This window comes from Neomonachus schauinslandi, chromosome 4, assembly GCF_002201575.2.
Source record: "Neomonachus schauinslandi chromosome 4, ASM220157v2, whole genome shotgun sequence".
In the NCBI taxonomy this organism is placed as follows: domain Eukaryota; kingdom Metazoa; phylum Chordata; class Mammalia; order Carnivora; family Phocidae; genus Neomonachus; species Neomonachus schauinslandi.
Genome location: NC_058406.1, coordinates 124,476,365 through 124,488,031, shown reverse-complemented (window position 1 = coordinate 124,488,031; position 11,667 = coordinate 124,476,365). Strand labels below are relative to the sequence as shown.

The 11,667-nt window shown below is 39.6% G+C and overlaps 1 pseudogene; it reads left to right on the top strand.

Moving 5' to 3' along the window:
- The first annotated feature begins 1,273 nt into the window (after positions 1 to 1,273).
- On the top strand, positions 1,274 to 8,842 carry LOC110578811 (annotated as a pseudogene).
- The last annotated feature ends 2,825 nt before the right edge of the window (positions 8,843 to 11,667 follow it).

The window sequence follows — 11,667 nt, the reverse complement described above, 5'->3', positions numbered from 1 at the left end:
TCAGAAGAGTGGGTGGTGATGGAAGCCACAGGTGTCATGTTTTCCAGAAGGAAACATGGTAAAACTGTGTCGAATAAGGAGAAAAGCCAGGTGGAATGAAAGCAGCAGACTGTGCATTTATCTTAAGAGAAAATGTCTCTGGTGATTTTCGAGAGAGTCATTTTGGTTGGAATCACGGGGATGGAAGCCAGATGACAGTGTGGAGGGACAAAGGGGATGTGATAAAGCAGAGGCAGTGAACATAGAGAAAGTTTTTGATAAGTTTGGCTGTAAAAAGGAGGAAAACCCTGCTAACATGGTTGTGGGAATAGAGGACAGGGTTGAAATGTTTTGTAAGATGGGAAAGATTAGGGCATATTTAAGTGCTGATGGGATAGGTCAAAACCAAAAATGTAGGAGGAGGAAATAATCAGTAGGGTAAATTTTTTTTAGAAAGTGAGAGAGAATGGAACATCAGGCACACCTAGAGACGCTGGCCCTCGAAGAAAGGAACACACCTGGGAACAAGGAGAAGAGGATGAGTGAAGAGGCTGGTAATTCCAATGGTCACATAGGGAAATGAGGGTATTTCTTCTGGTGGCCTCAAATTTTTTTAAGGAAAACAGAGTAAGGGTGTTGTTGACAATGCAAGAACTAGAGAAGTAGCGGTATTCTTTTCTTTGGATCCTTCCTCATTCATTACCCCAGCAATGTGCAGATTCTAATAATTAACTATGCTATTTAACAACATAACCTGGTGATGGCCTAGTGGGATTTTTGTGTCCTGTTTTGCAAATGAACTAAACCTTGAAATAGGAGGTTAGAAACTATGCTTGACATCGTTCATTCTGCTCTAGGAATAGATTCATCGTGTTTAACTTTCAAGAAGGCAGGCAGGGATCTTCCAGACAAATGGTGGGTTAGTCAGAAGAGAAGATGTCTGTTATCACAGGCATGTTCTGGTAAGTGCAGTAAGTATTGACTTGTTAAAAGAACGTGCCCTGATATTGGAGATAAAGAAAAGTAAAACGATGCCTTCTGATAGTTTTAAAAATCAGCTAATTGTAACAGAGATGAGTTTCATTATGGAGACCGCTTTAATCAGAAGCACAGGGAAGCAATGTTAACTACGGAAAATCTTTGAACTAACACAGAGGAGCCTTTTAAATTAATCTGTGAGGGTCAGCAAAAAAGAAAATTAGTCTGGTTAGAAAAGTGACAGTAAAGAACAAGTAGAAAAAGGAAATGGAAGGTCCGTTAAGCAGTACTTTCGCCTCTGTGTTATGAGGGCGAGATGCCAAGAGGCAAAATTTCTAGCTATGAAGAAGAGAAACTGCATAATGGACAGGTAAGAGGAAAAAAATCTATCTATCCATCTTTGCAGAGAGGGGAAAGGGGCGGACAGAGGAAAAAATCTGGCACATATGTGCAACATAGTCACAGGGTTTTTAAAGTAATACCAAGCATCACAAAATAAGGGAAACAATGAAGAACTGTGCATAATGAAATCAGATTTTTCAAAAACCTTATTTAATAAGAAACTGGCCTCCTTTTTGAAGCATGGGAAACTCACAAAAAAAACATACCATTCATTAGATGTAATTAACTTCACACAGCGTTCTCTTAAAGTAACTAAATGAAAACCGAGCTGTGGCTTGCACTGAATATGCTTTAGGTCAAAATAATATGAGAGGAAATGCCATTAAAGAAAAGAAAGTCACACTTAAGACTTTGTCATGTTAGTGAGGCATCACTAGGAATATAATCTACGTATCAGCTGGAGTCTTCTACTCTTGAGATCCAAACAGGTCTAGGCTTGAACTCTCCTTCTGCACAGTGAGGAAATCCAAAGTCTTACCATTCTTGGAGGTCAGATCTGTTTCTGGAACTGCTGCCTCTATTTAACGTCAAGTTGACTGAGGCATAAAAATCATCTCTATCCTCAAGCCAATTTGCCCATCCATTTGTGAGTGTGGTATGCTTTTAGGCTTGGTATGGCATGGGCAAGCAGAGAAGTGTCTTTAGCTGTAGAAATGCAGATAGTTTACGTTGAGTCCTCAATATATGTCTTCATAGAAAATCCTTCAGCCACCTTAATTTTTTCACTGGCTGTTTTACTTCCTATTCTCCAGCACGTATCACAATTTCCTCTTTCTACTCTCTGCTCTCTTCCCTCCCTTCTTTGCTTCCCTATCTTCCCCACCTCTCCCTCTCAGAAACAAAAGAAATTCCTCTATAATTCTCATAAGAGTAATTTAACCAGGCTCTTTTGTGGCTTTCATTTTGCTGAACAACACACCCTCAGGGCCCCACTTTCTACCCAGTGGCTAATCAAGTCATTTCCTCAAAGGTAGTTTCCTCCCCCAAAAGGCATTCTGGTGCCAATTGTTAAGAAAATAAATCCAATACCTAAATTACACTAGGACTTCAAAAGAGTGCCTTTGTCACAAAGGGAAACAACCAATTGCTTGAAAAACACATGCCATATAACATGTAATATTCAATGTAACCTGTAATTATGGAGACGAAAGTCAGTTGTGGAATAGGTAGTCCCCATGAGGGAATTTTTCCACCTTAGGAAATTCTCGGTGGATTGGGGGATCACGTACAATAAAGCTTTCAAAAATAAGACTTGAAAGAGGACTGTATTTCCTGGTGGGGATAACTTCCACTGGGTAGCCGGAGCATACACTTTTATCAGTGTAGAGTCCTGTCGGCCTCAGTAGAGATACAGGAACAAACAGCAGCTGGCCAAGGCCCTGCACCAGGGGCTAAATCAGGACCAGGCTGATTGCCCATCCTACTGCTGGTCATGAGTTCTTCTGTCTTTTAATCCTGCTCACCTCAGGTTTCACAGCAATCGAGACTCCTGACACATTCCACATCCTTTCTTTCCTTACTACACAGGCTCAGTGAAGGGATTTCCCTTGTCATCTGGAAATGCCCTTCAACTTTCCCCTATATTGGATGTGCTCTTCCTTAAATCCCAAGGCTTCCCAAAGCTGCTCAGAATTCCTATGAATGACATTCAGAATCTAGCTTTTGTATATGACCTGATTTTTTTTTTTCTTTCTAGAATTTTTAAGATTTTTTTGTCCTTATTTGCCTTTCTTTATTTGTATGGCTGGACATTCAATGGGTCTTTTTTTCTTTTTCTTTTCCTTTTTTTAGAGGGAGAGAGTGAGTGGGAGGAGGGCCAGAGGGACAGGAAGAGAGAGAATCTCAAGCAGACTCCAAGGCCAGTGCAGAGCCTGATGTGGGGCTCGATCTCACAACCCTAACTCTGAGATTGTGACCTGAGCCGAAATCAAGAGTCAAATGCTTAACTGACTGAGCCACCCAGGCACCCACAATGGGTCATTTTAATCTGGAAACCTGTATCCCTCAGTTCTAGAATTTTTTCGGTTTAAAGCATTTTCATACTTCCCTCTATATTTTCTTTCTGGAACTCTTATCATTCAGATATTGGACCTCCTACACAGATCCTTTAAATTTGTTTTAACTTTCTACTATTCTCCATTTTTTTAATCCATTTTCAGAAAGATTTTCCTGACTTAACCTTTCACCCCTCTTATTGATTCTTTTAGTTCTCACATATTTACAATGTCCAAAAGCCCATTCTTAGGCTTGGTAATTCACTTTTTATAACATTCTGGTTTTGTTTTGTGGATGCAATATCATCTTGCACCTCTGTGAAGATCCTATTAAAATATTTTTTGAAGTTTCTTGATCTTCCTTGTATTTTCTATTTTTTAATTTTATTTTTTAAAAAGAATTTATTTATTTGACAGAGAGAGAAAGAGAGAGCACAAGCAGAGTGAGCGGCAGAGAGAGAAGCAGGCACCCTGCTGAGCAGGGAGTCCATTTCGGGTCTTGATCCCAGGACCCTGGGATCATGACCTGAGCCGAAGGCAGATGCTTAACCGGCTGAGCCACCCAGGTGCCCCTACATTTTCTATTTTTTTTTAAATTGTGTGTTTTGGGGTGCCTGGGTGGCTCAGTTGGTTAAGCAACTGCCTTCAGCTCAGGTCATGATCCTGGAGTCCCGGGATCGAGTCCCTCATCGGGTTCCCTGCTCGGCAGGGAGTCTGCTTCTCCCTCTGACCCTCCTCCCTCTCATGCTCTCTGTCTCTCATTCTCTCTGTCTCAAATAAATAAATAAAATCTTTAAAAAATAAATAAATAAAATAAAATTGTGTGTTTGTTTGCCTTTCTTTTTCTGTATTTCATGTTCAGAGCTCTATTTGCATGAGCAGAATTTGTCAGTGGTGGATATCATTTAAGAGTAAGCTGGCTTTTTCATTGAAGGGCACACAAATATCAGTATGTCTGTGGGTTTTTTTTTAAACCACAGGCATATTTTCCCTGAAGGTGATTCTCTATTCTCCCACCTGGTGTGTATAAGTGAAGCTGGGAGAATTTTCATACTGTTTGGGGAAATATTCAACCTTCCTAGAGAGGGAAGTTCCAGTCTTCTGTGGTATGAGGACAGGCTAAAGTGGAGAATATGTGAAAAGCTGTTTCATAAACAAATTGTCAACTGATCTTTCAAAGGTCCCTAATACTTTGAGTTCCCAAGTTCTTGCAGGGTTCTGAGACATGAATCATCTTGTTCTTTGTCTGCTTGCCCCTCATGCTACTACCTTCACTTTACCTTTTTCTAGAATGCTAAGTCAATTACCATGGTCCATCCATTTCTCATCTTTCAAAAGCTTGTTGAAATCTCATCATTTAGTTTGTGTGGTCTTCTTGGTTTATCACTTTTTAGAAAAAACTTCTTTTGCTATCTTTTCAATGGTGTTATAAAAGGGACAGAAGTAACCACTTGTGTCCAATATACCTCATTAACTAGAAATACAATTTTCTCTTCAGTCTTTATAATCCGACTTCATTTTATCATTCCAGGGAAATTACTTCCATAAAGGTCACAACCAAATATACTATATTGTTATATACATTGGGGATTGCTTTGACCTCATACTCCTTGATATTTTGGCATTTAATACAACTGGCCACTCCTTGAAATTCTCCTTTTAGGGGTTGAATGATACCACATTCTCCTGGTTTTTCTCTTACTTCCTCATCTGGTCCTCAGTCTTCCTTATTTGCTCTTCCTCTTTTGCCATCACCTTTAAATGTTCAAGTACAAGTCACCAGATCTGTAGTCAACAAGTTGGAGACCCAGAAGAGTCTATGGTACAGTTCCAGTGTGAGTCCAGGAGAGTCGGTGGTGTAAGTTCTAGTTTGAAAGCTGGCAGTCTTGAGACACAATGAAAGTTGTTGTTTCAGTTTGAGTGTGAAGGCTGTAAAAGACTGATATTCCAGCTCAACTAAGTCAGGCAGGAGGAATTTCCTCTTACTCATGGGAGAGTCAGCCTTTTTATTCTATTTGGGCCTTCAACTAATTGGGTAAGGCCCACCCACATTAGGAAGAGCAATCTGTTTTACTCAGTCTACCTAATCAAATGTTAATATCATCCAAAAACACCCTCACAAAGTCAGAATAGTCTTTGATCAGATATCTGAGCACCTCATTGCCTAGTCAAATTGACATATAAAATTAACCATCACTCAGGGCGCTGGGTGGCTCAGTTGTTAAGTGTCTGCCTTTGGCTCAGGTCATGATCCCAGGGTCCTGGGATCAAGCCCCTCATTGGGCTCCCTGATCCTCGAGAAGCCTGATTCTCCCTCTCCCACTCCCCCTGCTTGTGTTCTCTCTCTCTCTCTGTCAAAAAATAAATAAAAAATCTTTAAAAAAAATTAACCATCACAGTTGGTTAATCAAAAAATGTCAGTCATAATAGACAATCATAAAAGAGATACATATTGAACTGGAACTTATAATTTAACAGCAAACATATAAATACATATTTACTTACCTTCCCTTTGTAGACCCAAAGCTTTTTTTTTTTTTTTAAGTATGAATCTGGTGATTAAAGTTCCAGATGGTCTTTTTCACAAAACTATAGTCATAATTCGTCTACATTTCCTAGTGTTTCAAGTGAGAAAAAGATCTTAAATCTAAAAGCAAAATTTTTCTAGACCTTTAATGTTTTTTTCCTAATTCTTTATAATTATTTGATTTGATCTCATTTTAAAAAGCAATTTGCTTTCTGAAGTATTTAATTTAGTTTTCACAGCAGCAACATTTTTCTTTTACAACCTGTCGTCTTGAGTAATATGTAGTTGTCAAGTTGTATAACATGTAGTTGTTATAGTATTACAGTGACAAGGTTACAGATCAAACACAATTGAGTCTAGGGAAGCATACAGCTCAGCTGGTGGGAGCACTGGTACGAGGGCAGAATGGGGAGTAGTGTGGCAGTGCTGAGGGTCAGTTTGCTATGGGAATCAGCCAGTATGATTCACAGAGAGAGATTAGAGAGTCCGTTAATCCTGAAGTCAGCTCAGTGGAAGCCTACTTAGTGAGTTTCTCCCCATATCATCAGGCTAAAAAGACATTAAATATTAACATCTGTTTACAGCAGATTCATTTGGGAATTCCCAAAGGACACAGGTCACCATAAAAAATAAAATAAACAAGAGGAAAAGAATCTATTTCCAGAACTTTCTAGAAACTTTCTTGATTCCTTTGGTTTATTCATCAGTTCCTATTTTCATGATTGCATTCAAATATATAATTTAAAATGTTAATTCTCGGGGCACCTGGGTGGCTCAGTCATTAAGCGTCTGCCTTTGGCTCAGGTCATGATCCCAGGTCACTGGGATCGAGCCCCGCATTGGGCTCCCTGCTCCGCGGGAAGCCTGCTTCTCCTCTCCCACTCTCCCTGCTTGTATTCCTTCTCTTGCTGTGTCTCTCTCTGTTAAATAAATAAATAAAATCTTTAAAAAATAAATAAATAAAATGTTAATTCTCACTCAAGTCTCTCTGAGATATACCCTTTGGTATCTCAAGAGTAAAATCATATGCTGTTTTATTGAAATGTCCACTTCTATTGTAACAACCATTTTTTGTAGAACAAGTAAAATTCTGCTTTGTTTTCATTTAGATGATAAAATAATCTGTGCTGCACAGTGAAGACAACTCAGAAATCAGTACTTTGATGCATAACACCATGTAAAGGCAAGTCCCTTTTTTACTTTTATGTAATGATAAAACACAATTTAACATTTTCATATGACAAGTTGATATATAAAGAAATGCTACTACTTTTGCTAATTACCTTGATATATTTGTAAATCTAAGTGATAAAAGTCTTAAAAAGTTAAGCTTTGGAAGATGATTTAAAAAAGACTAATTTTTAATAATTTTTTTTTCTGAATACCTGAAAAGATAATGCTCTGTTATACTAAGCCATCAGGGACTGTGTTAAACACTCTAGTGACCAAGTAGTAATATTTGTGCTAAGTAATTTGTCATATTTTCTTTTAATATTATAGCCTATTAGAGACAAAAATATGTGCTATTTATGAGAGGGCTCCAGGGTCAGAATGCCTCGGTTTGTATCTCAGCTCCATCTCTTCCTATGTTGTTGAACTTGGGTGATTATTTAAGTCTCTAAGTGTTAGTGTTGCCAAATGCTGGATCCTCAAAAATACCACCAAAATAACCTGTTGAAAAGGTAAACCTGAATTTATTGCTTACCTCAGTAAGGGAGAATACTGCTTTGACCATGAATTAGTAGCATCTTGGAGGGAAGAGAGCAAGGTTGTGATATGACGTTTGGGGATTTGGTTTAAGGCAAGTCTTTCAAGGCAAGGGATGGCTCTTAATTAGGACTGGATAAAGATCATGGCAGAACACTTTAGGATTGGTGGGTACAGCAAAATGAGGGCTTTGAGGTGAGGGTATAGAAGAATCACAGAAAGCAAAGAATTGTTTGATGCTATCTATTGAAAAGCCAAACAGTATTATGTTCATTAAAAATGGATTTTTTCAGGAAGTTCCTGAAAGGGACGCTGAAGTTATTTTTAACTTTTATCTCTCTGGACAAAAATTTCCTGCAATAGTTAAGACATTGTGATAAAGACAGTGGCAGAGTAAAATCATGGTAATGTAAACAGTCAAGTATGTTTGTGAGGTGGGGCGAGTAGATGGTTTTGATTCTTAGTTTCTCATTTGCAAAATGGGAATAATAATAGTAAATTTATGGATGATTTGCTAAGTAAGTACTAACAAACCTTCTAGAAGGAAACTGTATAAAGTGGAAGGAGCAAGGGCTCAGAGTCAGTCAAATCTAGATTTACATCTAAGTTACAACTCTGTGGTAAGTATGATTCTGTTTTGTGATCTTTAGAATGATACCTCTAACAGTGGCATTGTGGGAATTAAATTAAATAATGAATGAGAGTCCCAAACATTGAATATGCAAGTTGACTCAGTGAAAAGCAGCAGAAGTGACTTAAATTTTCAAGTGCCAAATGGAGGAATACCTCACATGCAACCTCAGGTTTCAGCCATACCTTCTCCAGACATATTCTGTTTCCCTGCAGTACCCTCTCCTTTGGCTTTCCAGCAACCAGTAAAAGCATTTAACAACCATGGCTCTAGTTCTCCTGGTACCAAAGAAACAATACAGCTTATACAAGCCACCTCCCCACCCGGGCCTCCCATGGTTCAGAGCACACAGTCCCAGCAAATCCTCCCAACAATATCAATAGCCCTACTCCAACCAGATCTGCAGGAACAACCACAGTCAGAAGTGGCTTGCGGAGACCCACTTCCCCTTCTGCTGGGGGTATACCAGTACCTCACAGCAAACTTGCACAGTCTGTGTACAGATCCTTGCCAGTTCCTAAAACCTGTGGTTGCCTGAAAGAGGACAGTTGGAAGGATGGCTGTTATCAAACAACAGAGGCAAGAATGCAGAGGTCCACAGCTGCATGGATACCCCTTCACTAAACTAAAAGACAACTTTTATATGCAGACTGTTCAGATAAGACTTTATAAAATCCCAGCCCTCTCTGTCTTAAGTAGCATAAACTGACAAAAGATGATCAAGAAGCAGGTTGTTGTTGTTGTTGTTGTTGTTTAAATTTTGGTGGTTTTTTTGAAAGGTTTTTTTTTTTTAGATTTTATTTATTTATTTGTCAGAGAGAGAGAGAGCACAAGCAGGGGGAGTGGCAGGCAGAGGGAGAAACAGTTTCCCCTTTGAGCAAGGAGCCTGATGTGGAACTCGATTCCAGGACCCTGGGATCATGACCTGAGCTAAAAGCAGATGCTTAACAGACTGAGCCATGCAGGCATCCCAAGAAGTAGTTTTAAATGACATTTGACATCAGATGTTTTTGGTCACCACATAGTCACTGTCCACGGAATCACTTTTAGTTTTGTTTAATGGAAACTAAACTAGGGGCGCCTGGGTGGCTCAGTTGGTTGAGCGACTGCCTTCGGCTCAGGTCATGATCCTGGAGTCCCCGGATCGAGTCCCGCATCGGGCTCCCTGCTCGGCGGGGAGTCTGCTTCTCCCTCTGACCCTACCCCCTCTCATGTGCTCTCTCTCTCTCATTCTCTCTCTCAAATAAATAAATAAAATCTTTAAAAAAAAAAAAAAAGAAACTAAACTAATTTTTAAGTATTTGACAGAGGCCAATATCTGGACAAAAACTAATGGAAGGAAAAGAGAAATGTTCATTTATAAATAAGAGAATACCTTTGTGCACCAGCAAATGGTGACTTAAAGTTATCCAAACTTCACATTCAACATAATTTGCTGTGTAAATAGTATCAATAAATATTTGTGTTAATGAGAAAAAAACAATGTATGAGAAAATAATGTGTGCAAGATATATGTTTCAGGCAGGAAACCATTCAAATGGGGGAAATCAAAGAGGGTTTGATGTAGGGATTGATTGTCAGGATAAGGAACCAACAGAGGATGTTGAGGAGACAGCAGGAAGTCCTGAAAGAGAGCTGTACTGGAGCATGGTAAGAGCTCTAACCCTGGGAGAGAAGCCACCTGACGAGAGCTGAGGCCATCTGTAAAGAAATGCAGATGCTGCCAAACCAGGCAGGGAGCAGCAGGAATAAATACCCTGACCTCTTCCTCCTCTCACTCTCCAATCTCCTGCATTGCATTTGTCAAACCCAACCAAAAGCAAGAGGATGGATGAGCCTGGATAATGCAGTCCTTCCAGGTCAGCTTCTTGGGGCATGGAGCAGGATGGGGAAGAGCAAAGACTATGTCACAAGAGGCACACACAGAATAACGAGCATCAGCAGGGACCTTACAAAGTCTGAGTTCCTCTGCTGTGACCCAGTTAGGAATGATGATACTGTTGAAATAGAGGTATATGTCAGTATAGTACTACTGTACATGTCTATTTTGAGGGAAACAAATTTAAGCACTAACCATGTACAGTCCTTGGTTAATGTAAGGATGTTTACTGAATGGGTCTGCTCACTCTATAATGGGACCAATACTGTATCTGCTTGTCTGCAAATCAGGATATTAAGAGTATACAGTGTCCATTCAGATCAGAAATACAATGTCCATTCAACTTAAGAACTTCCCCTTAATAAAACCTTTAGGGTTTTTTTTTTTTTTTTTAACTTGGGACAAAAAAGAATGGGTTGAACACAAATGAACTCACATTATGGAATAAACATACCAAAATATGCAAATCATGTATGAGTGTGTCTGATGGCACTGTCGCTAAATACCAAAGCATTATCAGAGGGCATGTGAAGAGCCTGGTCAGAAGCCTCTAGAATGCCTTTCAGGAACTTCTTTGTGTCCTGATTCAGTGTTATTCTCAATCTCACTTAATTAGAATCATGACCTGGTTCATATGGGGTGACCATTTACTTGTACCAATGCTAATGGTTGATTGCAGACCCCTCTCAGACACACAAAGTTCATTAGCCTTACCTCTCTTTTTTTTTTCTTAAGATTTTATTTATTTGAGAGAGAGAGCATGAGAGCGAGAGAGCACAGCAGTGGGGAGCAGCAGAGGGAGAGGGAGAAGCAGACTTCCCAGTGAGCAGGGAGTCTGACGTAGGGCTTGATCCCAGGACCCTCAGATCATGACCTGAGCCAAAGGCAGCCGCTTAACTCACTGAGCCACCCAGGCGCCCCTAGCCTTACTTCTCTTACCATATTAACTCCTTTTGAATATTCTTGCATGTCCACAAATATCCTCTGAAAATGCTTGTTTCTGCTGAATAGGAAGGTATGAGACTACACCTTACACCCACCATTGCCTCCCAACAAAGGGTCTTAAGCAAGAAAAAGACTATCTTCTAGAATGAGTCTATTCACTCAGTATTCAAAGTCACTTCCTTTTGTGGTTGGTTGTTTCCCATTGCAAAAATGTCCACACTGTGGGGTCCGAGCTTGACCTACCTTCCTGAATGGGACTTTAGCAATCAAATGTTCCTTTGTATCAGCTCTTCTGAAATTTGTTATAGTCTTATACAAAAAACGTTGAGGGGCACCTGGCTGGCTTAGTATGCAGAGCATGTGACTCTTGATCTCAGGGTCGTGAGTTCAAGCCCCATGTTGGGCATGGAGCCTACTTAAAATAAAAATTAAGAAATACATATATATAAACAAAATGCTGAAAGGAAAATAGATCATGGAAAGATCCTTAAGGATAGTCACCCCTTTAGGAAAATCATTTATCTATGTCCTGGGCATTTTATATCCCAGTGCTTCTCTGTGATACCATTCCCAACTTACCTTTTAATCAAATAAGTTTTTGAGAAATGACTGTATACTTTCTAGG